General features: G+C 46.9%; 1 protein-coding gene across 5 annotated transcripts in view; it reads right to left on the bottom strand.

Moving 5' to 3' along the window:
- Positions 1 to 14,781, bottom strand: part of SLC15A4 (solute carrier family 15 member 4) — a 120,371-nt gene that overhangs the window by 31,625 nt on the left and 73,965 nt on the right. The gene's annotated exons all lie outside the window — the stretch shown is intronic.

Here is a 14,781-nt window from a genome sequence, read left to right as displayed (position 1 = left end):
CTCCCCATTTCCCCACCCCCTCACCAGATTCCCAGCCCCAGGCAACCACTGATCTACTCTCTGTCTGCATGGATTTGCCTGGGGGTGGTGTGGGGCTAGTATCTGTATCATTATGGGAGAGTCTGTGAGAAGCCGATGGGGTTCATATATTGTTACTGTTTTTTTGGGTTTTGGTTCTGGCCGCGACGCATGACCTTGTGGGATCCCAGTTCCCCAACCAGGGATTGAATCCGGACCCTCAGCAGTGAAAGCACGGAGTCCTAACTACTGGACCGCCAGGGAAGTCCCTGTGAGTGTTTCTTGTTTGTTTGTTTTTGTTTTCGTTTTGCGGTGCGCGGGCCTCTCACTGTTGTGGCCTCTTGCGGAGCGCAGGCTCAGCGGCATGTGGGATCTTCCCGGACCGGGGCACGAACCCGCGTCCCCTGCATCGGCAGGCGGACTCTCAACCACTGCGCCACCAGGGAAGCCCCCTGTGATTGTTTCTTAATCGAGGCACCAGGGGAGCTCTGTTCTCCCACAGCATGGCTGCACGTGGGTTGTCAAGCAGCCTGCAGTACCTTCTTTTCTGTAGAAACCACGTCCACGCCTAAAGCAAGCTCCCTGCCTCGCCAGCTCAGGCATTGCTTTAAAAGAATCAGGCTTCAGATCAAGAGAAAGAGGACTGTGGTTGAGTCTAATGCTGGTTGCCTCACTTCTGCCCCAAGTTCAACTCTAAAAACGGCCAGCTGGCGTTGGGCAGATACCTCCGCGGTCCACTGGGGTCAACCGAGCTACCCTGGTTCTGAGAGCCTGAGACAATGAGGCTGTGTGACAACCGCCTCCCTCAGGGAGCACATGCCATGGTGTCGGCAGAGCTAAGAGGCCGTGTTGGGGGGACCAGTGGGTCCCATTTCCCCTGGGACTGTCCTGCTTTTAAAACTGGAATCCTCTCAGGAGAAACAGGCTGCTTGGCCACCTGGTAGACGTAAGTGACTCCAACTATCATTAAAAACTTTCCGTTGGTCACTTCAGGCGATCAGGGCCTCATGGTGTCAAAATGTCTCTTTTATTGGAAATGTAAGACTCAAATACGACCTCGCCTAGGGAGGGACACAGCTCCAGTATTACCAGACCCTGAAAAAAATCGGGAGGTTCCTCAAGGACGTCTGCTCTCCTTCCTGCGTCAGCGCTGCCCTTCCCGCCAAGCCCACCTACCCTTGGGATGTGAACGTGGGACCCCACGGAATGAGTCTGTAGGTGTCTGACCTCTGACTCCCTAGGATGGGTGTCAGCTCCACGCTGCACATAAGGTCCCAAGGGAGCTGAGTGTGCACCGTTTTAAATAAGGTGCTGCCTTTTTACGGTGATGTGAGCCTCTCAGACTGCCAGGTGGACAAAACAATCTTTCCAGATAGACAGTCTGCAGTTCTTCCTTCCTGCTAAAATGATCAAGTAGAACAAGGGTAGCTTGGCTGTTGGATGCTGGTCCCCTGATTCATGTCACATGCACTTATTGAGCACCTGCTGTGTGCCTGGTTTGGGGAACACACAAAGAATGGAGTAATTAACAAGTCCTCCAGGTGCGGCCAGTCAGAGGGTGGAAGCAGAGAAGGGGGCAGTTAGTTAAGCACAGGACGGCAGGGGGATCGGGGGGGAGGGCAGTGCCTTCACCCCCCCCGTTGCCCTATGTTCCCACCAGCTCGTCCACGCTCACCTGTAGACTCCAGCCAGACCGATGGCCTCTCAGAACACAAGGCTCTGAAGAAACAAACTGTCCTTTCTCGTAAGTGAGTAGATCTTGACTAATATTACAGTTGACCCTGCACAACGCGGGGGTTAGGGCCCCGACCCTCCCTGCACTGGAAAGTCCAAGTAGACCTTCCAGTCCACCCTTCTTATCCGTGATTCCCAATCAGTGGATTCAACCAACCCTGGATCTTGCAAGACTGTAGTATTTACCTTGGAAAAAATCCACGTATAAGTGGACCCTTGCAGTTCAAACACATGTTGTTGAAGGGTCAACTGTAATATTTATTAGCATTAATCTTTATTGTGATCAACAATAGTGTATTAACATTATTTGAATAATATTAACAATAACTACGAGAATAGTAATAATGAGACTCCATTTAACAAGTCTGGGTCAGACTGAGTATTAAACATCCTTAGTGTGTGTTGTTATTCACTCACAACAACCGTCTGAGGCATGTGTGTTTCCCCCCATATCAGAGGTGAGGAAACAGGCTCAGAGCATCCTTCTTAAGGTCAAGACTAGGAACTAGCTGAGCCACACTCAAAGCCGTGACCGTATCTCCAAAAACTGTGGTCTTGATTATTACACTAATACCAGCTTCACATATATTTTCTTGTGTTAAAAATGTAATCAAACTGACCGAAAAAAAGCAATTCAGGCTCATGACACAAAATCTAGAAAAGTAGAAGAAATAAAGAAAAAAAATGCCTCTGGTTCCTCCTCCCAGAACTAAAAATTAATAACTCATCTTACACACGCTTCAGTTTTTCTTCAAATGGTGGACATAATTTTGCACGGTCCTATTCATATTTTGAAAGTATACTGTTATAAACGTGACTTTTAAATTATTTTTCCACTTTTAAAAGTAGCCCAAGAGCATTGTAAACAGTTTATAAAAATGACCGAATTCACCCCCGTTGGAGCTTTGGTGACGTCCTTCTAGGTTTTTGCCCTCCGATGTCTTTTTTTCTTCCGTGGTTGAGATCAAAGTGCAAAAATTGCTTTTTAAGTATAATTAACAGGGAAAGTTACGCAGCCTTCAATCGGAGGTGATAGGGCTCCCATGTGCATGGGACAGACGGTGGGCTGCATGAGGGGACCCCTCGGGGCAGGGGGAAACTGGGCACTAAAATCCAGCCCAATCTTTGCTTGTCAATATACCTGCACCTGGAGGAGAAGCTTACGGCTCTCCTTTGAACAAGAATACCATCTGCTTGCCAAGCGGGCAGCCTGGGCTGCACTTTCCAAGTGGAGGCTACAGTTTACATCTTGCCCTTAACGGCAAACGGAGCCCTGGAAGATGAGGTGAAAGGAATCAAGGTGATGGCCAGCCTGCTTCAGTGAGTAGCCTGCCTTCTATGACGGTGATGAAGGAGTCGCTCATACAGACGAACTGTTCCATGGCTAATAATGACACAAGCGGCCTAAAGGCCACAGAACAGCTGTTTCAAGGCACTGGAGAGCACCTGCAGTTGAGACAGGCTGGGACCTGGGAGCCGGGGCCTTTTGCTGCAGGGTTTGCGCCTGGACACACGTCTCCTCCAGTAACAGAATACAAAGAAACTATAAGGGACTAAAGATAACCGTGCATGAGCAGTTGGGGCAAATTACGGACAACAAGATACAAAAAGACCAAAAAAAAAAAATCCAACTGCCACTTCTGAAGAGCCAGGAGCAAAAGCGGGGGGTTGGGAGCCAACGCAGGGCCGCGCATGCCCCCTGCACTCAACACCACCAAAGCGGGGGGCAGACCACCTGAGCCACGCCTCCAGCCCGACCCCTGGACACACCCCTCCCCTCACCCCATATAATGAGCCAGCTGCCCCCCACCCTCGGGGAGTGAGCGAGCAAGGGAAGCTGTTACTGGTTCCCGCTCCCCCCGCTGCAGCAGGGGCCCCAGTAAGGCCTTGCCTGAATTTCTTGTCTGGCCTCTGATCAATTTCTATTGATTAAGGAGGCCAAGAACCCTGGTCGGTACCACGGTGATGGAGACCGGAGGGCAAAGATCCCAGGGAGTGGGGACGGGCACAGAGATGAGCCCCACATCGGCCACCAAGCTCTCTCCTTGGGGTGTTGTCCACGCACACTGTATTGCTCAGAGGCTGAACCAAACACGACAGCCCAGAGCTTGCAATAGGCTTACCGGGCTGGATGGACAAATACTCTGTCCAGGACACCGGAGGCAACAGGGAACTGAGGGTCTGAAATTCCGGAAATAAGAGATTGGCAGGGAAGTGAGTCCAGTAAACAATTTCCTCTTCAGGAAATTTCCAGCTTCTCAGCTGGACGGGAAGCTAAGAAAGCGAGACAGGGAGGTGTTAAAGGCTAAGCTGTTATGTGGGTGACCTCCTAGGACTCCTTCTGGTTCAGGGCCACCCCGGGAGGATGTAAATTCCCAGGCACTCCCTGGCGTCTATGCAAGGCAGCAAAGTGGGATTTGGTAAGAAAAAGCCTCAGGTGCTGGATCCTGGAAAGGAAAGCAGGTGAAATCGGGCACACGCGGGATGGTGCCCAGAGATGGGGATCCAGGCACTCTCCACTGTAAGTATTAATCAAATCTTCACACAGACCTTTGCACAGGTTTCAACTATGGCAGAAGAGTGGTAGCTGGGGCAGGGACAGCTCTGATGCGACACTCAAGGTGGCCAGGGAGGTCAGAGCAGGCCGCTCTGAGGACATGTGGCCTGAAGCATGGGATTCCCTAGAGGCGTTAGGATGTGATCTAGATAAAACACCGGACAGAGGGAAGCACAGGGGCAAAGGCCCTGCACAGGGAGGTGAGCGCACGGCAAGGACCAGCCACTGAAAAACATGTGGCTGGAGAGATTGCTTTCCCAGCAGCACGGAAACGGGTTCATGCATATAAAAATTCACTCTCTCGGGCTTCCCTGGTGGCGCAGTGGTTGAGAGTCCGCCTGCCGATGCAGGGGACACGGGTTCGTGCCCCGGTCCGGGAAGATCCCACACGCCGCGGAGCGGCTGGGCCCGTGAGCCATGGCCGCTGAGCCTGCGCGTCCGGAGCCTGTGCTCCGCAACGGGAGAGGCCACAACAGTGAGAGGCCCGCGTACCGCAAAAAAAAAAAAAAAAATTCACTCTCTCTTCCCTCACAACTGTGGAGGACACAGCTCTACTGGGGACAGAGGCCAGAGGCCCAGATAATATATTGGCTTTTAAAATGCACATGTTTTCCAAGTTCTTTATTCAAACCTTTGGCCAAATAATAATGTTTTGGATTGCTCTCTGCATCTCAAAATTTCCACCTGGAAGAAGCTAAAATTGGGTGGTTTTCCTAAGTAAGTTCTTCTAAACACCAAACAAATAAACAGAAACCCCAAGGGCTGTGACAGTCACCTCCTGCTGTAGGAGTTCTCTGAGGTGGAGATGCTCACTTAAACGTTTGGATCTGCAAATGAACTTACTTACAAAACAAACAGACTTACAAACATAGAAGACAAACATATGGTTATCAAAGGGGAAAGCGGGGGAGGGATAAATTAGGAGTATGGGTTTAACAGATACACACTACTATATATAAAGTAGATAACCGGGACTTCCCTGGTGATGCAGTAGATAAGACTCTGTGCTCCTATGCAGGGAGCCCAGGTTTGATCCCTTGGTCAGGGAACTAGATCCCACATGCATGCCACAACTAAGAGTTTGCATGCCACATCTAAGGAGGCCGGGTGCCACAACTGGCAAGCCGCAAGTAAGGAACCTGCCTGCCTCAACTGAGACCCGACACAACCAAATAAATAAATTAATAAATACTTTTTAAAAATAGATAACCAACAAGAATTTACCGTGTAGCACAGGGAACTACATTCAGTATCTTGTAATAACCTATAGTGGAAAATAATCTGAAAAAGAATATATGTGTGTGTATATATATATCTGAATCACTTTGCTGTACACCTGAAACTAACACAATATTGTAAATCAACAATAGCTCAATAACTGAATAAATAAATTTGGATCAAGACTTTACAGAGTAGAACTAGGAGAAGAGGAAAGTCAGGTCATCCTGTTACCATTCTCTTTGAGACAGAACATTAGGTAATGTTTCAAAGAATGAAGCAAATTATGGCTTTGTATTTCAATTTATATTCTACCGACCAAAATGTTCTGTCCAAAAAGCCCTTTTTTTCCTCTGACAAAGAGGGCATTTGGGTGGAAAGAAATTACCAGACTGTGAAATTTCATTGATTTAAAAACTTGAGGTTAACTTCGGGGTCCAGATTTACATTTTCTCTCATTTATGTTGTCCTCTAAGTGAAGGGTGGGTTTGGAAGAGCCAGGCCGTGTTGAACGGTGAGATCTCAGGATGCTGTGACTTTCAGAGCTGCCTTCAGCCGTGGAAAGAGAGAGTCATTACATGAAATGACTGGATATAGTCAGGAAAACCGGGGCACAGACAGGATGAAATTCATTCATCTGTCCGTTCAATAAATACTGAGAACTTTCTATGAATAAGACACTCGTCTATGTAGTTGGAACAGTAGACAAGTAGACGAGAGGAATATACTTGGAAAGTATATTCTTAGAGGGAAAATAGATAAACGTGAGCTAAATCAATGAGATGCTATCAGACTGTGAAAACACGGTGCTATGAAGGAAATAAACAGAGCCGTGAGGAGTCATTGGACGCCATGCGTGGAAGGGCACTACTTTCCACAGGGTAGGTGTGAGACAACATTTAAGCGGAGAATTTAGGAATAAACCCAGCTATCCCTGGGTAACAGGGTTCCAGACAAAGAGAACGGTAGGTGCAAAAGCCTGAAGCAAGAATAAGCGGATGGCTGTATTAGAGAACTAGAAAAATGCCAGTGTGGCTGCAAGGCAGAGGTTGCAGGATGAAGTGGTGGAGGATGATGCCAGCCCAGAATGGCATAGGAAGGGGAGCGGGCAACGTGGAGGCCTCTGGAGGCTTCTGAACAGGAGAGTGAACGTCCCTGAATCGTGCTGAAGAGATTGGTAGCATCATTGTGAGAGGAGAGCTTTGGGGAGAGCATCCCATCCGGATGGGGCTCATTCCACCCTGTGCTGCCTTCCTTCTTTTTCTCCTCTCACTTCCCCAGGTCCATTTCGGTGCCTCCTTGGAAGGAGCTATTGCAAAATTAATCACTCGCTCCCACATCCTTGTCCCAGATATTGCATCCGGAGGAACTCAATCTGAGATGTAAGACCAGCAGGATTTGCTAATAGGTCACATCTAGGGTTGAGGAAAAGGAACGATTCTGGGATTTGTACTTGTGCAATTGGCAGATAGTCTATCCATTTACTAAGATGATGATTGAAAAATTAAAAAAAAAAACTCCAACAAATGACATCTGTAGAAATTCCGTGGAGGTTTGAAGCCCAATCGTAGCAGAATGCTGGTTCTGTGTGGGATCAGGATCGCAGTATCAGGGCTGTGAAGCCAGCGTAAAGCAGCCGTCAGCCCTCTTCAACGTGTCGGTGTTTCTGCTGTGTGTTTTGCCTGTTTTTCTGTTTTTTTTTTTTTTTTTTTTGCTACGCGGGCCTCTCACTGTTGCGGCCTCTCCCGTTGCGGAGCACAGGCTCCGGACGCGCAGGCTCAGCGGCCATGGCTCACGGGCCCAGCCGCTCCGCGGCACGTGGGATCTTCCCGGACCGGGGCACGAACCCGTGTCCCCTGCATCAGAGGCGGACTCTCAACCACTCTGCCACCAGGGAAGCCCTTGTCTGGTGTTTGAATAAGTAGTATTCTTCTCTCTCTACCTCCCCTTGGATCTTTTTACCCGGTATAAATGAAGCGCCTTATCCCAGTGGAGTCCACAATCAGTTTCACACCCAGGAAAACAAACACAAATTGCTGCAGACCCTGCAGTTACATAAAAATTTTAGGACTAGGATGACTGGGATGCAAAGCAGCGTTTCAACACCTACGAGGCATTTTCCAATAAAGGAAGATCAATTACATGAAAAAGAAAATTGTAAGGGGGCTTCCCTGGTGGCGCAGTGGTTAAGAATCCGCCTGCCAACGCAGGGGACACGGGTTCGAGCCCTGGTCCGGGAAGATCCCACATGCCGTGGAGCAACTAAGCCCGTGCACCACAGCTACTGAGGCTGTGCCCTAGAGCCCGTGAGCCACAACTACGGAAGCCCGTGCGCCACTACTATTGAAGCCCACACACTCTAGGGCCTGTGCTCTGCAACCAGAGAAGCCACCGCAATGACAAGCCTGCACACCGCAACAAAGAGTAGCCCCTGCTCACCGCAACTAGAGAAAGCCCACGTGCAGCAACGAAGACCGAACGCAGCCAAAAAAAAGAAAACAAGTTAAAAAAAAAAGTTGTAATCACCCAGAGTCAAAGTTCAGAAGTAGCAAATGAGATGATGTTCCTCGTTTCTACCCTAAATCACTCTTCCCTGTTTGTATCAAGGACACTCGTGGCCTCGGGTGGACATGGAAAGTTCTAGAATCTTCTGCTTCTTAATAACTGATTTAAATAATAAATAAACGACTTTATATAGTAAAAGCAAATGGGCTTCCAATTTAAACAACCTCAAGATACAAAAATTTATTTCTGGTGGGATGGCTTTTAGGCCACAAACTCAGGTCTGTAAAGTAATATCATTTTCTCGTTTATTTTCTGTAACTGAAATTAATTTTTCTCATGAAGTCTTTTACCTTTAGGGACAAGAGTTTAATTTCAAGCAATTCGGATTCTCCTCCTTGCTCCCCAAGGATGCATCTAAGTTCCAATAGGCTGAAGCAGTGCCATGAAATTACCCTGGGAGTGGGGCATGGGGACCATATCTAGTAGGGCCCCCTGTCCATGCAGGGGTCATTCCAACACAACCTTCCTCTAGGTCCAGCTCACGTTCAACTTACTCCCAAACTGCTCTAGAATTCCCCAGGATCATTCTAGGGCCCCTACTCCTTACCAGGTCTGAGGAAAACCTAGTGGGGCTATGAAGACTACTCCCCACTTCCACGCCACTCGTGCACGCATCAAAATCCTTTGCAACAAACCACTCTGGGGGGTAAGGGAAGTCTTTGAGGTAGGTGTTTAGGTATGTCTGCCTGAACAGAAATTAAATGATGGTAGAAAAGCTAAGATGCGTGTCTCACAGACTTGAGTTGAAATATTGAAATCTGTATTTGCTACATTTAATTTTTTAACATGGCATTAATCAGTCTCCTTCCTCAAAGCTTTGCTCTACAAAAGGACCCACCAGAAGAGTCTTCAAAGAGGAAACATACATGCCATGTTTCGATTTTGCCCTACACACAATATTCAGGAACGCTGCAGTATACAGAGCAAAGTACACAGAGTTACAGCAGGCAGGTGGAAGCACAAGGTGGATTCTAGATAGTCAATGCACGTTGGCATGTTTACCCTTAGCTCAACGCTTAACATATAGGATGCCTCAGGAGACCTGAATGAATGGGCAAAAGGCGAAATGAGAGCCAGTCTAGGTAAGCCGTTGGCCCCCGATTAATGTTTTTGTCGAACATTTGTGGGAGGCTGATACAATACGTCCCTTCTTCTCGCACATGGTGGTCAAGGCAAAGAGTCAGGAATCAGACAGACCTGGTGCAAATCTGATTCTGCCACTTGCACGGGTTAGAATGTACAACTCAATCCTGAAAGAAATCATGGTCTTGCACAAACTTGTAAATGCCACCATTATGTTTGATTTGTAATTTCAGTTGGGTATGGCCCAAATTAACCTTCCTTGTTATTTTTAAGGAAGACATACTGATGTCTCAGGTATAATGACGATGGTGATGATGATGATGATAACAATAATAATAATAACAACTTCTGGGAGTCTGAATAATGGCTCCCCAAAGATGCTGACATCCGAATTCTTAGAAGCTGTGAAAACTTTAACTTATTTGACAAAAGGGACTTTGCAAATGTGATTAAGGATCTGGAGATGGAATTGAAACAGGAGGGAAGGGGGCGGGGCACAACCTTTAAAAGAATGATACAGCCATAGGACATAACATAGACTGGTTAGAACCAGCTAGGTCCAAGATGGGAGAAGATTCGACTTCCGGTGGACCTGGAGCCTCATTATACGCTCATCGTAATGCATCAGCATCTATATGACACACCCACCAGCGCCATGACAGCTCTGAGGCCGACCATAAAAGGCCAGAAAGTGGGCGGTGGCTACATTCTTGGGAATCCCCACCCGTTCCCCGAAATACTTGGAATAATCCTCCACTCATTGGCCTGTGAAACTACCCAGCCCATAAAAACTAACCACTCCGTATTGTGCAACCTCTCGCCTTCTGAGATGGCCCACACTCTGTGTTTCTCCCAAGGCCATTCTTGCCTTTTGAGACGGACTGCGTTCTGTCTATGGAATGTGTACCTCTCTAAATAAATCCACTTCTTACCTATCACTTTGTCTCTCACTGAATTCTTTCTGCCATAGGACTTAAAGAACCTGAGCCTCATTAAATCCTGAGACCAGGTGTGTGATCTCAATTAAAAGACCATGGGTTCAAGTCCCAGTCTGAGTTTGCACGGTTTTAGAAAGTACTACCCAGGATTATCCAAGTGGGTTCAATGTCATTGCAAGGGTCCTTCTAAGGGAAAGAGGGAGACGGGAGGGATACAGAGAAAAGGATGTGACAGGGAAGCAGAGGTCAGAGCAATGCAAACAAAAGGTCATGAGCTAAGGAATGCAAGGCTTCCTCTAGAAGGCAAAAGAAGCAAGAAAACGATTCTCCCCTGCAGTTTCCAGAAGGAACACAGCCCTGCCTACACCTTGACTTGAGGACTTCTGAGCTCCCGAAATATAAAAAACAGAACCAAAACATTTGCGTTGTTTTAAGCCACAAAGTGTGTCACTTGTTACAGCAGCGAGAGGAAACTCATACGTGGCCTCGTAGGGTTGTTATGAAGATTCGATGCTAATAGAACAAAGAACATTGAAAACTGCGTATGTATTGGGTCTGTTCCAAGTGCTTTAAACATATTAACTCATTTATTCCCTAGAACAAACCTATGGGGTAAGAGCATTACTAGTGCCACCCTTTTGCATATGAGAAAAGTGAATCACCAAGAGGCCCAGCTGCTTCGCGAGAGTCATCTGTCTGTTTAGGGGGTAAAGTCAGCACCGGAACTGGGCATCCTGGAGCCAGTGCTAAGCCCCTAACCACGGCACCGCACTGCCCCTCACGCAGAACAGCATGCAAGCCAGCTGCTTAGCACCGCGTGCCTGATGAGTGTTAAATAAATGTGAGCTATTCGTGAGTTTGATCTGATGTCTCTGAAACACTCTGTAAAAACCAGGTGTGCCACTCGAGCTCCCTGGCAGTGCACCTGGCAACAGCCCCAGCTGTTAGGATCATTGAGCCCACTGTTTGGGAAAGATCTTAAGCTCCATTTCAATTCTGAAATAAAAGGTCAGAACCAAAGAGTCAGCCACAGAGAGGCTACCAGTGTGAATCTCCACGTAATTGCAAACCTGCCCTGTGGGCCCCCTCCCATCTTCCCTCCCTCCCCTAATCTGACACCCTGCGTCATGTTCTTGAATCTATTTTCTCTCTTTGGTTAATTAAAGACAAGCAGATTGTAGGAAGAGTCCTGCTTCTTCTTGAGCGACCAATGAGATGACCACTCCTCTTAGCCAACAAACAACACTCCTGCCCCCCAGGGCTGCTGAGGACCCCAGGCTGCTCTGGCCAGGTGGGCAGGTACTGGGCCACCAGATGGTGAGGGAGTGAGAAAAGGACTGGAGAAGCTGAGGGCTCTGTTTTCTAGACTGCTCCCTCTGTCTGTGTGTCTGAGACAATTCTGTGTGTCCAGAGTTTGGGCAGACCACATATATGCTACATTGCCAACCATGCCTGCCCTGACACATACATAATAACACAGATCCACCTGTTCTTGCTTCCTGCTCCAACATGCTAAGGACAGACTGTTGGGAAAGTACAGACGCTGGATTGGAGAAGTTATGACTGTCCCAATGGCATGGAGAGGACGTGGAATTCTAACCATAGATCAAGGAGAGGGTTGTGGCGGGGGGACCCGGTACAGCTCAAAAGTCTGACGCCCCTGGATTTAAAGCCTGGATCAGTCATTTCCTAATTCAGGGGGACCCTTGGCAAGGGAGACAGAGATTCTGTCCTTATTCCCTCTTGGGTATCCTGTGCTTTGCACATAGCAGTTTCTCAGTAAATATGTTGCCTGTATGAATAGATAAGAGACATTTCACGGTGCTCTTAGACCAGCACTGTCTATTAAAAACAAAACGTAAGCCATATATGTAAGTTAAAATTTTCTGGAGGCCACATTTTAAAAAGTAAAAAAAAAAATTAATTAATTTAAATATTTTATTTAAGCCAATTTACCTAAATTATTATCCTTTTGACATGTAATCAAATAAAAATTTGTCAATGGATATTTTGTATTTTTGGAGCAAATCTCCCAAATCCAGGCAATCCTGTGTAAATACAGGAAATCCCTAGTAAAATCCTGAGAGCACATCTCCGTTTGGACTCACCACATGCAACGTGCTCAGTAGTATTTGAAGGGGTTTGGAGTATGCCACGCCAATCATTTTGAGGTGAAGATAATTAAAAAGAAGCAAAACTCTCTGCCCTCTCCCTCTCTACCAGGAAGGGCGGGAAGATTCTGAATCACCGGACACAACTCTAGATAGAATCTTATCAGCCCAGAGACAGCACCAGGGAAATCTACGTAACAAACCTTACTAACGAGCCCTTTTCTCCCATGAACTTCCTCTATATATTCACCTTCAAACAACGTGCCACCTTTGGAAGCTCAAAGTCCCTTTTCTTTGTCTTGTCACTTCTATACAAAATGACTGTGCTTTTATGAAGATGCTTTAGTAGCCCAAGTTCTAAGCACCCTTTTGAATTACTCGTCGCTGAGTTCTTCCCTGCGTATTTGCAATGAGCACGTGAATAAACTTCTGTTTGTTTTTCTCTTGGTCTAGTTCGCAAGGCTCCCGCCAAAGAACCGAGGCATCTGCAGTCACGTCCCGTTTGCTCCTGACCCCAATCTATGCACACAGGTCTGAATTTTTAAGCGTGCCCACAGAATGAGGGCTTTTTGTCCGATTCAACCTGTGCCTGCATTTCTAAAGAGCTGACTTTATGACTTCCAAAGGGGAGCCTCTGTAGCTTGGTGATTTCTCCTCATTTGGAGCAATTTAATGAAAAATGTAGAAATTCCTAATGCAACCGCGAGAATAGATCAGAGAAGATAAAGGAGAACGGTAGCCCAAAGGTCTCTTTTCTCATTAGCCAAGCATATTCTGCAGGTTTCGAGAAGGCATTCTCTCCTATTTGGTCTCGACTAGTTTATCTCCCTTCCCAGTTGAATAAAGTAACTCGTCTTAGTTACTTATTATTACTTTTCATTGAGCGGAAGAGAGAAGGGGGAATGCCAGGCCATTCAGACTTGGGGAGCAGAGAAAGAAGGATGGTATTTAACGAGAACTCAGGGATGCCCAAGAACTTCTCTCCCAGCCATCTCTTCCCTGCTTCCTTGCTGTTTTCATTTGTTGACCAGTTACTAACTGGCAAAAGAAGACACATAAAAAATCAATAAACATCTCAGAAATGGTCAAATGATTGCAAACGAAAGCAGTCTATCATCTGTCCTCTTCCAAATTGGCAATGATTGGTGTTGCAATTGTTTTACTGAAGTCACTCCAAATAGAGGGGGTTGTGGAGAGAGACGAATGTCACCAAACAGGATGGTGGGTGTTTAAATGTTATAAAATATCTGGAGAGCAACTGGCCAATTTTTTAAATGTGGATAAGCTGTTCCCAAACATGGATCGACTGCCAAAGAGAAGCAGACATACGAAGAAAAGCAAAGGCTCGGGCTTCCCTGGTGGCGCAGTGGTTGAGAGTCCGCCTGCCAATGCAGGGGACACAGGTTCGAGCCCCGGTCCGGGAGGATCCCACATGCCACGGAGCAACTAAGCCTGTGCGCCGCAACTACTGAGCCTGCGCTCTAGAGCCCATGAGCCATAACTACTGAGTCCACGTGCCACAACTACTGAAGCCCGCACGCCCAGAGCCCATGCTCTGCAACAAGAGAAGCCACCGCAATGAGAAGCCCGCATCTGCTCACGGCAACTAGAGAAAGCCCGCACGCAGCAACTAAGACCCAACGCAGCCAAAAATAAATAAATAAAATAAATAAATTTATAAAAAAAAAAAAAGAAAGAAGGGCTTCCCTGGTGGCGCAGTGGTTGAGAGTCCGCCTGCCGACGCAGGGGACACGGGTCCGTGCCCCGGTCCAGGAGGATCCCACATGCCGCGGAGCGGCTGGGCCCGTGAGCCATGGCCGCTGAGCCTGCGCGTCCGGAGCCTGTGCTCTGCAACGGGAGAGGCCGCAACAGTGAGAGGCCCACTTACCACAAAAAAAAAAAAAAGCAAAGACTAATAAAAGTAAGCAGATGAATTGACCAGGTAGGAAACCAAGATAATTCAGAGAACAGAAGAGAGCTTAAAAAAATCCTAATTATCATCTTCAAATCAACTACCCAGAAAACAAGAATGTGATAAAGAAGCAATCAGGGAACAACAACCAGAAAAGTGCTCTTGGAAATTTAAAAGAAGATTTACTGAAACTAAACTGAAAATTAAGTTGGATGGCTGGAAGAAGAACTGGAGGAATTTTCCCAGAATATACAGCAAGGCAGCAGCTATGAAGAGCTCAAGAGACACTAGACCTAGTGGAAGGGAGAAAAATATCAAAGAAATAATAAAAATTTCCAGAGCAATAGAAAGACATGAATCTTAGAAGAAGAGAATTTGTCTCATGGAAACACAACATGTTTTTAAAACACCCACATCTAACACATCCTCATGAGATTTAAGAACTTTCAAGATAAAGAGAATATACTAAGAGCTCCAAGAGAGAAAGAATTCACTTATAAAGGAATTCAGAATCAAGCTTGCATCAAACTTATCATGAATGGTGCTCAATGCTACAAAAATGTGGAATAATTCTTTCAAAGTCTAAGTAAATATATATAAAATAGATAACCAACAAGGACCTACTGTATAGCACAGGGAACTATA

The sequence above is a fragment of the Tursiops truncatus genome, chromosome 13 (genome assembly GCF_011762595.2).
Source record: "Tursiops truncatus isolate mTurTru1 chromosome 13, mTurTru1.mat.Y, whole genome shotgun sequence".
Lineage (NCBI taxonomy): Eukaryota > Metazoa > Chordata > Mammalia > Artiodactyla > Delphinidae > Tursiops > Tursiops truncatus.
Note: the sequence above shows the minus strand (reverse complement) of the source record. Positions and strands in the feature narration are given on the sequence as shown.